The sequence below is a fragment of the Pristiophorus japonicus genome, unplaced genomic scaffold, assembly GCF_044704955.1.
Source record: "Pristiophorus japonicus isolate sPriJap1 unplaced genomic scaffold, sPriJap1.hap1 HAP1_SCAFFOLD_193, whole genome shotgun sequence".
In the NCBI taxonomy this organism is placed as follows: Eukaryota; Metazoa; Chordata; class Chondrichthyes; family Pristiophoridae; genus Pristiophorus; species Pristiophorus japonicus.
In genome coordinates this window covers 499,875-511,896 of record NW_027251621.1, presented here as the reverse complement: position 1 = coordinate 511,896, position 12,022 = coordinate 499,875, and positions in this window count along the sequence as shown.

Below are 12,022 nucleotides of genomic sequence, written 5' to 3'. Positions count from 1 at the left end.
ACTCACTCCCGGGTATCTGTTATTCTATATATAAACCCCCCGAACCCCTCGATTAGATTCCAGCCAGTCACTCACTCCCGGGTATCTGTTATTCTATATATAAACTCCCCCGAACCCCTCGATTAGATTCCAGCCAGTCACTCACTCCCAGGTATCTGTTATTCTATATATAACCTCCCGCAAACCCCTCGATTAGATCCCAGCCTGCAACTCACTCACGGGTATCTGTTATTCTATATATAAACCACCCACAAACCCCTCGATTAGACCCCAGCCTGTAACTCACTCCCGGGTATCTGTTATTCTGTATATAAACCCCCCGAACCCCTCGATTAGATTCTAGCCTGTAACTCACTCCCGGGTATCTGTTATTCTATATGTACACTCCCCGAACCCCTCGATTAGATTCTAGCCTGTAACTCACTCCCGGGTATCTGTTATTCTATATATAAACCCCCCAAACCCCTCGATTAGATCCCAGCCTGTAACTCACTCCCGGGTATCTGTTATTCTATATATAAACACCCCCGAATCTCTCGATTAGATTCCAGCCTGTAACTCACTCCCGGGTATCTGTTATTTTATATATAAACCCCCGGAACCGCTCGATTAGATTCCAGCCTGCAACTCACTCCCAGGTATCTGTTATTCGATAGAAAACCCCATGAACCCCTCGATTAGATCCCAGCCTGTAACTCACTCCCGGGTATCTGTTATTCTATATAGAAACCCTCCAAACCCCTCGATTAGATTCCAGCCTGTAACTCACTCCCGGGTATCTGTTATTCTATATATAAACCCCCCCGAACCCCCCGAGTAGATTTCCATCTGTAACTCATTCCCGGGTATCTGTTATTCTATATATAAACCCCCCGAACCCCTCGATTAGATTCCAGCCTGTAACTCACTCCCGGGTATCTGTTATTCTATATATAAACACCCCCGAATCTCTCGATTAGATTCCAGCCTGTAACTCACTCCCGGGTATCTGTTATTCTATATATAAACCCCCCGAACCCCTCGATTAGATTCCAGCCAGTCACTCACTCCCGGGAATCTGTTATTCTATATATAAACCCCCCGAACCCCTCGATTAGATCCCAGCCTGTAACTCACTCCCGGGAATCTGTTATTCTATACATAAACCCCCCATAAACCCCTCGATTAGATTCCAGCCTGTAACTCACTCCCGGGTATCTGTTATTCTATATATAAACCCCACTGAACCCCTCAATTAGATTCCAGCCTGTAACTCACTCCCGGGTATCTGTTATTCTATATATAAACCCCCCAAACCCCTCGATTAGATTTCAGCCTCTAACGCACTCCCGCGTATCTGTTATTCTATATATAAACCCCCCGAACCCCTCGATTAGATCCCAGCCTGTAACTCACTCCCGGGTATCTGTTATTCTATATATAAACCTCCAAACTCCTCGATTAGATCCCAGCCTGTAACTCACTCCCGGGAATCTGTTATTCTATATATAAACCCCCCGAACCCCTCGATTAGATTCCAGCCTGTAACTCACTCCCGGGTATCTGTTATTCTATATATAAACCCCCCGAAACCCTCGATTAGATTCCAGCCTGTAACTCACTCCCGGGTATCTGTTATTCTATATATAAACACCCCTGAAACCCTCGATTAGATCCCAGCCTGTAACTCACTCCCGGGTATCTGTTATTCTATATATAAACCTCCGAACCCCTCGATTAGATCCCAGCCTGTAACTCACTCCCGGGAATCTGTTATTCTATATATAAACCCCCCGAACCCCTCGATTAGATCCCAGCTTGTAACTCACTCCCGGTATCTGTTATTGTATATATAAACCCCCCGAACCCCTCGATTAGATCCCAGCCTGTAACTCACTCCCGGGAATCTGTTATTCTATATATAAACCCCCCGAACCCCTCGATTAGATCCCAGCCTGTAACTCACTCCCGGGTATCTGTTATTCTATATATAAACCCCCCGAACCCCTCGATTAGATTCCAGCCAGTCACTCACTCCCGGGTATCTGTTATTCTATATATAAACTCCCCCGAACCCCTCGATGAGATCCCAGCCTGTAACTCACTCCCGGGTATCTGTTATTCTATATATAAACACCCCCGAACCCCTCGATTAGATCCCAGCCTGTAACTCACTCCCGGGTATCTGTTATTCTATATATAAACCTCCGAACCCCTCGATTAGATCCCAGCCTGTAACTCACTCCCGGGAATCTGTTATTCCATACATAAACCCCCCACAAACCCCTCGATTAGATTCCAGCCTGTAACTCACTCCCGGGTATCTGTTATTCTATATATAAACCCCACTGAACCCCTCGATTAGATTCCAGCCTGTAACTCACTCCCGGGTATCTGTTATTCTATATATAAACCCCCCAAACCCCTCGATTAGATTTCAGCATCTAACGCACTCCCGGGTATCTGTTATTCTATATATAATCCCCCCGAACCCCTCGATTAGATCCCAGCCTGTAACTCACTCCCGGGTATCTGTTATTCTATATATAAACCTCCAAACTCCTCGATTAGATCCCAGCCTGTAACTCACTCCCGGGATTCTGTTATTCTATATATAAACCCCCCGAACCCCTCGATTAGATTCCAGCCTGTAACTCACAACCGGGTATCTGTTATTCTATATATAAACCTCCAAACCCCTCGATTAGATCCCAGCCTGTAACTCACTCCCGGGAATCTGTTATTCTATATATAAACCCCCCGAACCCCTCGATTAGATCCCAGCTTGTAACTCACTCCCGGTATCTGTTATTGTATATATAAACCCCCCGAACCCCTCGTTTAGATCCCAGCCTGTAACTCACTCCCGGGAATCTGTTATTCTATATATAAACCCCCGAACCCCTCAATTAGATCCCAGCCTGTAACTCACTCCCGGGAATCTGTTATTCCATATATAAGCCCTCCACAAACCCCTCGATTAGATTCCAGCCTGTAACTCACTCCCGGGTATCTATTATTCTATATATAAACCCTCCAAACCCCTCGATTAGATCCCAGCCTGTAACTCACTCCCGGGTATCTGTTATTCTATATATAAACCCCCCTAACCCCTCGATTAGATTCCAGCCAGTCACTCACTCCCGGGTATCTGTTATTCTATATATAAACCCCCCGAACCCCTCGATTAGATTCCAGCCAGTCACTCACTCCCGGGTATCTGTTATTCTATATATAAACTCCCCCGAACCCCTCGATGAGATCCCAGCCTGTAACTCACTCCCGGGTATCTGTTATTCTATATATAAACACCCCCGAACCCCTCGATTAGATCCCAGCCTGTAACTCACTCCCGGGTATCTGTTATTCTATATATAAACCTCCGAACCCCTCGATTAGATCCCAGCCTGTAACTCACTCCCGGGAATCTGTTATTCTATACATAAACCCCCCACAAACCCCTCGATTAGATTCCAGCCTGTAACTCACTCCCGGGTATCTGTTATTCTATATATAAACCCCACTGAACCCCTCGATTAGATTCCAGCCTGTAACTCACTCCCGGGTATCTGTTATTCTATATATAAACCCCCCAAACCCCTCGATTAGATTTCAGCATCTAACGCACTCCCGGGTATCTGTTATTCTATATATAATCCCCCCGAACCCCTCGATTAGATCCCAGCCTGTAACTCACTCCCGGGTATCTGTTATTCTATATATAAACCTCCAAACTCCTCGATTAGATCCCAGCCTGTAACTCACTCCCGGGATTCTGTTATTCTATATATAAACCCCCCGAACCCCTCGATTAGATTCCAGCCTGTAACTCACTCCCGGGTATCTGTTATTCTATATATAAACCTCCGAACCCCTCGATTAGATCCCAGCCTGTAACTCACTCCCGGGAATCTGTTATTCTATATATAAACCCCCCGAACCCCTCGATTAGATCCCAGCTTGTAACTCACTCCCGGTATCTGTTATTGTATATATAAACCCCCCGAACCCCTCGATTAGATCCCAGCCTGTAACTCACTCCCGGGAATCTGTTATTCTATATATAAACCCCCGAACCCCTCAATTAGATCCCAGCCTGTAACTCACTCCCGGGAATCTGTTATTCCATATATAAACCCCCCACAAACCCCTCGATTAGATTCCAGCCTGTAACTCACTCCCGGGTATCTATTATTCTATATATAAACCCTCCAAACCCCTCGATTAGATTCCAGCCTGTAACTCACTCCCGGGTATCTGTTATTCTATATATAAACCCCCGAACCCCTCGATTAGATTCCAGCCTGTAACTCACTCCCGGGTATCTGTTATTCTATATATAAACCCCCCCGAACCCCCCGAGTAGATTTCCATCTGTAACTCATTCCCGGGTATCTGTTATTCTATATATAAACACCCCCGAATCTCTCGATTAGATCCCTGCCTGTAACTCACTCTCAGGTATCTGTTATTCGATAGAAAACCCCATGAACCCCTCGATTAGATCCCAGCCTGTAACTCACTCCCGGGTATCTGTTATTCTATATATAAACCCCCCGAACCCCTCGATTAGATTCCAGCCAGTCACTCACTCCCGGGTATCTGTTATTCTATATATAAACTCCCCCGAACCCCTCGATTAGATTCCAGCCAGTCACTCACTCCCAGGTATCTGTTATTCTATATATAACCTCCCGCAAACCCCTCGATTAGATCCCAGCCTGCAACTCACTCACGGGTATCTGTTATTCTATATATAAACCCCCCGAACCCCTTGATTAGATTCCAGTCTGTAACTCACTCCGGGGTATCTGTTATTCTATATATACACCTCCCAACCCCTCGATTAGATACCAGCCTGTAACTCACTCCCGGGGACTTGTTATTCTATATATAAACCACCCACAAACCCCTCGATTAGACCCCAGCCTGTAACTCACTCCCGGGTATCTGTTATTCTGTATATAAACCCCCCGAACCCCTCGATTAGATTCTAGCCTGTAACTCACTCCCGGGTATCTGTTATTCTATCTGTACACTCCCCGAACCCCTCGATTAGATTCTAGCCTGTAACTCACTCCCGGGTATCTGTTATTCTATATATAAACCCCCCAAACCCCTCGATTAGATCCCAGCCTGTAACTCACTCCCGGGTATCTGTTATTCTATATATAAACACCCCCGAATCTCTCGATTAGATTCCAGCCTGTAACTCACTCCCGGGTATCTGTTATTTTATATATAAACCCCCGGAACCGCTCGATTAGATTCCAGCCTGCAACTCACTCCCAGGTATCTGTTATTTGATAGAAAACCCCATGAACCCCTCGATTAGATCCCAGCCTGTAACTCACTCCCGGGTATCTGTTATTCTATATATAAACCCTCCAAACCCCTCGATTAGATTCCAGCCTGTAACTCACTCCCGGGTATCTGTTATTCTATATATAAACCCCCCCGAACCCCCCGAGTAGATTTCCATCTGTAACTCATTCCCAGGTATCTGTTATTCTATATATAAACCCCCCGAACCCCTCGATTAGATTCCAGCCTGTAACTCACTCCCGGGTATCTGTTATTCTATATATAAACACCCCCGAATCTCTCGATTAGATTCCAGCCTGTAACTCACTCCCGGGTATCTGTTATTCTATATATAAACCCCCCGAACCCCTCGATTAGATTCCAGCCAGTCACTCACTCCCGGGTATCTGTTATTCTATATATAAACTCCCCCGAACCCCTCGATGAGATCCCAGCCTGTAACTCACTCCCGGGTATCTGTTATTCTATATATAAACACCCCCGAACCCCTCAATTAGATCCCTGCCTGTAACTCACTCCCGGGTATCTGTTATTCTATATATAAACCTCCGAACCCCTCGATTAGATCCCAGCCTGTAACTCACTCCCGGGAATCTGTTATTCTATACATAAACCCCCCCCGAACCCCTCGATTAGATTCCAGCCTGTAACTCACTCCCGGGTATCTGTTATTCTATATATAAACCCCCCTGAACCCCTCGATTAGATTCCAGCCTGTAACTCACTCCCGGGTATCTGTTATTCTATATATAAACCCCCCAAACCCCTCGATTAGATTTCAGCCTCTAACGCACTCCCGGGTATCTGTTATTCTATATATAATCTCCCCGAACCCCTCGATTAGATCCCAGCCTGTAACTCACTCCCGGGTATCTGTTTTTCTATATATAAACCTCCAAACTCCTCGATTAGATCCCAGCCTGTAACTCACTCATGGGATTCTGTTATTCTATATATAAACCCCCCGAACCCCTCGATTAGATTCCAGCCTGTAACTCACTCCCGGGTATCTGTTATTCTACATATAAACCCCCGAAACCCTCGATTAGATTCCAGCCTGTAACTCACTCCCGGGTATCTGTTATTCTATATATAAACACCCCTGAACCCCTCGATTAGATCCCAGCCTGTAACTCATTCCCGGGTATCTGTTATTCTATATATAAACCTCCGAACCCCTCGATTAGATCCCAGCCTGTAACTCACTCCCGGGAATCTGTTATTCTATATATAAACCCCCCGAACCCCTCGATTAGATCCCAGCTTGTAACTCACTCCCGGTATCTGTTATTGTATATATAAACCCCCCGAACCCCTCGATTAGATCCCAGCCTGTAACTCACTCCCGGGAATCTGTTATTCTATATATAAACCCCCCGAACCCCTCGATTAGATCCCAGCCTGTAACTCACTCCCGGGAATCTGTTATTCCATATATAAACCCCCCACAAACCCCTCGATTAGATTCCAGCCTGTAACTCACTCCCGGGTATCTATTATTCTATATATAAACCCTCCAAACCCCTCGATTAGATTCCAGCCTGTAACTCACTCCCGGGTATCTGTTATTCTATATATAAACCCCCCGAACCCCCCGAGTAGATTTCCATCTGTAACTCATTCCCGGGTATCTGTTATTCTATATATAAACACCCCCGAATCTCTCGATTAGATCCCTGCCTGTAACTCACTCTCAGGTATCTGTTATTCGATAGAAAACCCCATGAACCCCTCGATTAGATCCCAGCCTGTAACTCACTCCTGGGTATCTGTTATTCTATATATAAACCCCCCGAACCCCTCGATTAGATTCCAGCCAGTCACTCACTCCCGGGTATCTGTTATTCTATATATAAACTCCCCCGAACCCCTCGATTAGATTCCAGCCAGTCACTCACTCCCGGGTATCTGTTATTCTATATATAAACCCCCCGAACCCCTCGATTAGATTCCAGCCAGTCACTCACTCCCGGGTATCTGTTATTCTATATATAACCTCCCGCAAACCCCTCGATTAGATCCCAGCCTGCAACTCACTCACGGGTATCTGTTATTCTATATATAAACCCCCCGAACCCCTCGATTAGATTCCAGTCTGTAACTCACTCCGGGGTATCTGTTATTCTATATATACACCCCCCAACCCCTCGATTAGATACCAGCCTGTAACTCACTCCCGGGGACTTGTTATTCTATATATAAACCCCCCCGAACCCCCCGAGTAGATTTCCATCTGTAACTCATTCCCGGGTATCTGTTATTCTATATATAAACACCCCCGAATCTCTCGATTAGATTCCAGTCTGTAACTCACTCCCGGGTATCTGTTATTCTATATATAAACCACCCACAAACCCCTCGATTAGACCCCAGCCTGTAACTCACTCCCGGGTATCTGTTATTCTGTATATAAACCCCCCGAACCCCTCGATTAGATTCTAGCCTGTAACTCACTCCCGGGTATCTGTTATTCTATATGTACACCCCCCGAACCCCTCGATTAGATTCTAGCCTGTAACTCACTCCCGGGTATCTGTTATTCTATATATAAACCCCCCAAACCCCTCGATTAGATCCCAGCCTGTAACTCACTCCCGGGTATCTGTTATTCTATATATAAACACCCCCGAATCTCTCGATTAGATTCCAGCCTGTAACTCACTCCCGGGTATCTGTTATTTTATATATAAACCCCCGGAACCGCTCGATTAGATTCCAGCCTGCAACTCACTCCCAGGTGTCTGTTATTCGATAGAAAACCCCATGAACCCCTCGATTAGATCCCAGCCTGTAACTCACTCCCGGGTATCTGTTATTCTATATATAAACCCCCCTGAACCCCTCGATTAGATTCCAGCCTGTAACTCACTCCCGGGTATCTGTTATTCTATATATAAACTCCCCAAACCCCTCGATTAGATTTCAGCCTCTAACGCACTCCCGGGTATCTGTTATACTATATATAAACCCCCCGAACCCCTCGATTAGATCCCAGCCTGTAACTCACTCCCGGGTATCTGTTATTCTATATATAAACCTCCAAACTCCTCGATTAGATCCCAGCCTGTAACTCACTCCCGGGAATCTGTTATTCTATATATAAACCCCCCGAAACCCTCGATTAGATTCCAGCCTGTAACTCACTCCCGGGTATCTGTTATTCTATATATAAACACCCCCGAACCCCTCGATTAGATCCCAGCCTGTAACTCACTCCCGGGTATCTGTTATTCTATATATAAACCTCCGAACCCCTCGATTAGATCCCAGCCTGTAACTCACTCCCGGGAATCTGTTATTCTATATATAAACCCCCCGAATCCCTCGATTAGATCCCAGCTTGTAACTCACTCCCGGTATCTGTTATTGTATATATAAACCCCCCGAACCCCTCGATTAGATCCCAGCCTGTAACTCACTCCCGGGAATCTGTTATTCTATACATAAACCACCCACAAACCCCTCGATTAGATTCCAGCCTGTAACTCACTCCCGGGTATCTGTTATTCGATATATAAACCCCCCTGAACCCCTCGATTAGATCCCAGCCTGTAACTCACTCCCGGGAATCTGTTATTCTATATATAAACCCCCCGAACCCCTCGATTAGATCCCAGCCCGTAACTCACTCCCGGGTATCTGTTATTCTATATATAAACCTCCAAACTCCTCGATTAGATCCCAGCCTGTAACTCACTCCCGGTATTCTGTTATTCTATATATAAACCCCCCGAACACCTCGATTAGATTCCAGCCTGTAACTCATTCCCGGGTATCTGTTATTCTACATATAAACCCCCCGAAACCCTCGATTAGATTCCAGCCTGTAACTCACTCCCGGGTATCTGTTATTCTATATATAAACACCCCTGAGCCCCTCGATTAGATCCCAGCCTGTAACTCACTCCCGGGTATCTGTTATTCTATATATAAACCTCCGAACTCCTCGATTAGATCCCAGCCTGTAACTCACTCCCGGGAATCTGTTATTCTATATATAAAACCCCCACAAACCCCTCGATTAGATTCCAGCCTGTAACTCACTCCCGGGTATCTATTATTCTATATTTCAACCCTCCAAACCCCTCGATCAGATTCCAGCCTGTAACTCACTCCCGGGTATCTGTTATTCTATACATAAACCCCCCCGAACCCCCCGAGTAGATTTCCATCTGTAACTCATTCCCGGGTATCTGTTATTCTATATATAAACCCCCCGAACCCCTCGATTAGATTCCAGCCTGCAACTCACTCACGGGTATCTGTTATTCTATATATAAACCCCCCGAACCCCTCGATTAGATTCCAGTCTGTAACTCACTCCGGGGTATCTGTTATTCTAGATATACACCCCCCAACCCCTCGATTAGATACCAGCCTGTAACTCACTCCCGGGGACTTGTTATTCTATATATAAACCACCCACAAACCCCTCGATTAGACCCCAGCCTGTAACTCACTCCCGGGTATCTGTTATTCTATATATAAACCCCCCGAACCCCTCGATTAGATTTCAGCCTGTAACTCACTCCCGGGTATCTGTTATTCTGTATATAAACCCCCCGAACCCCTCGATTAGATTCTAGCCTGTAACTCACTCCCGGGTATCTGTTATTCTATATATACACCCCCCAAACCCCTCGATTAGATCCCAGCCTGTAACTCACTCCCGGGTATCTGTTATTCTATATATAAACACCCCCGAATCTCTCGATTTGATTCCAGCCTGTAACTCACTCCCGGGTATCTGTTATTTTATATATAAACCCCCGGAACCCCTCGATTAGATCCCAGCCTGTAACTCACTCTCAGGTATCTGTTATTCGATAGAAAACCCCATGAACCCCTCGATTAGATCCCAGCCTGTAACTCACTCCCGGGTATCTGTTATTCTATATATAAACCCCCCTGAACCCCTCGATTAGATTCCAGCCTGTAACTCACTCCCGGGTATCTGTTATTCTATATATAAACCCCCCAAACCCCTCGATTAGATTTCAGCCTCTAACGCACTCCCGGGTATCTGTTATTCTATATATAAACCCCCCGAACCCCTCGATTAGATCCCAGCCTGTAACTCACTCCCGGGTATCTGTTATTCTATATATAAACCTCCAAACTCCTCGATTAGATCCCAGCCTGTAACTCACTCCCGGGAATCTGTTATTCTATATATAAACCCCCGGAACCCCTCGATTAGATCCCAGCCTGTAACTCACTCCCGGGTATCTGTTATTCTATATATAAACCCCCCGAAACCCTCGATTAGATTCCAGCCTGTCACTCACTCCCGGGTATCTGTTATTCTATATATGAACCCCCCGAACCCCTCGATTAGATTCCAGTCTGTAACTCACTCCCGGGTATCTGTTATTCTATATATAAACCCCCCCGAACCCCTCGATTAGATTCCAGCCTGTAACTCACTCCCGGGTATCTGTTATTCTATATATAAACACCCCCGAATCTCTCGATTAGATTCCAGCCTGTAACTCACTCCCGGGTATCTGTTATTCTATATATAAACCTCCGAACCCCTCGATTAGATCCCAGCCTGTAACTCACTCCCGGGAATCTGTTATTCTATATATAAACCCCCCGAACCCCTCGATGAGATCCCAGCCTGTAACTCACTCCCGGGAATCTGTTATTCTATATATAAACCCCCCAAACCCCTCGATTAGATCCCAGCCTGTAACTCACTCCCGGGAATCTGTTATTCTATATATAAACCCCCCGAACCCCTCGATTAGATCCCAGCCTGTAACTCACTCCCGGGAATCTGTTATTCTATATATAAACCCCCGGAACCGCTCGATTAGATCCCAGCCTGTAACTCACTCTCAGGTATCTGTTATTCGATAGAAAACCCCATGAACCCCTCGATTAGATCCCAGCCTGTAACTCACTCCCGGGTATCTGTTATTCTATATATAAACCCCCCGAACCCCTCGATTAGATCCCAGCCTGTAACTCACTCCCGGGTATCTGTTATTCTATATATAAACCCCCCGAACCCCTCGATTAGATTCCAGCCAGTCACTCACTCCCGGGTATCTGTTATTCTATATATAAACTCCCCCGAACCCCTCGATTAGATTCCAGCCAGTCACTCACTCCCAGGTATCTGTTATTCTATATATAACCTCCCGCAAACCCCTCGATTAGATCCCAGCCTGCAACTCACTCACGGGTATCTGTTATTCTATATATAAACCCCCCGAACCCCTCGATTAGATTCCAGTCTGTAACTCACTCCGGGGTATCTGTTATTCTATATATACACCCCCCAACCCCTCGATTAGATACAAGCCTGTAACTCACTCCCGGGGACTTGTTATTCTATATATAAACCCCCCACAAACCCCTCGATTAGACCCCAGCCTGTAACTCACTCCCGGGTATCTGTTATTCTATATATAAACCCCCCGAACATCTCGATTAGATTTCAGCCTGTAACTCACTCCCGGCTATCTGTTATTCTGTATATAAACCCCCTGAACCCCTCGATTAGATTCTAGCCTGTAACTCACTCCCGGGTATCTGTTATTCTATATATACACCCCCCGAACCCCTCGATTAGATTCTAGCCTGTAACTCACTCCCGGGTATCTATTATTCTATATATAAACCCCCCAAACCCCTCGATTAGATTCCAGCCTGTAACTCACTCCCGGGTATCTGTTATTCTATATATAAACCCCCCGAACCCCCCGAG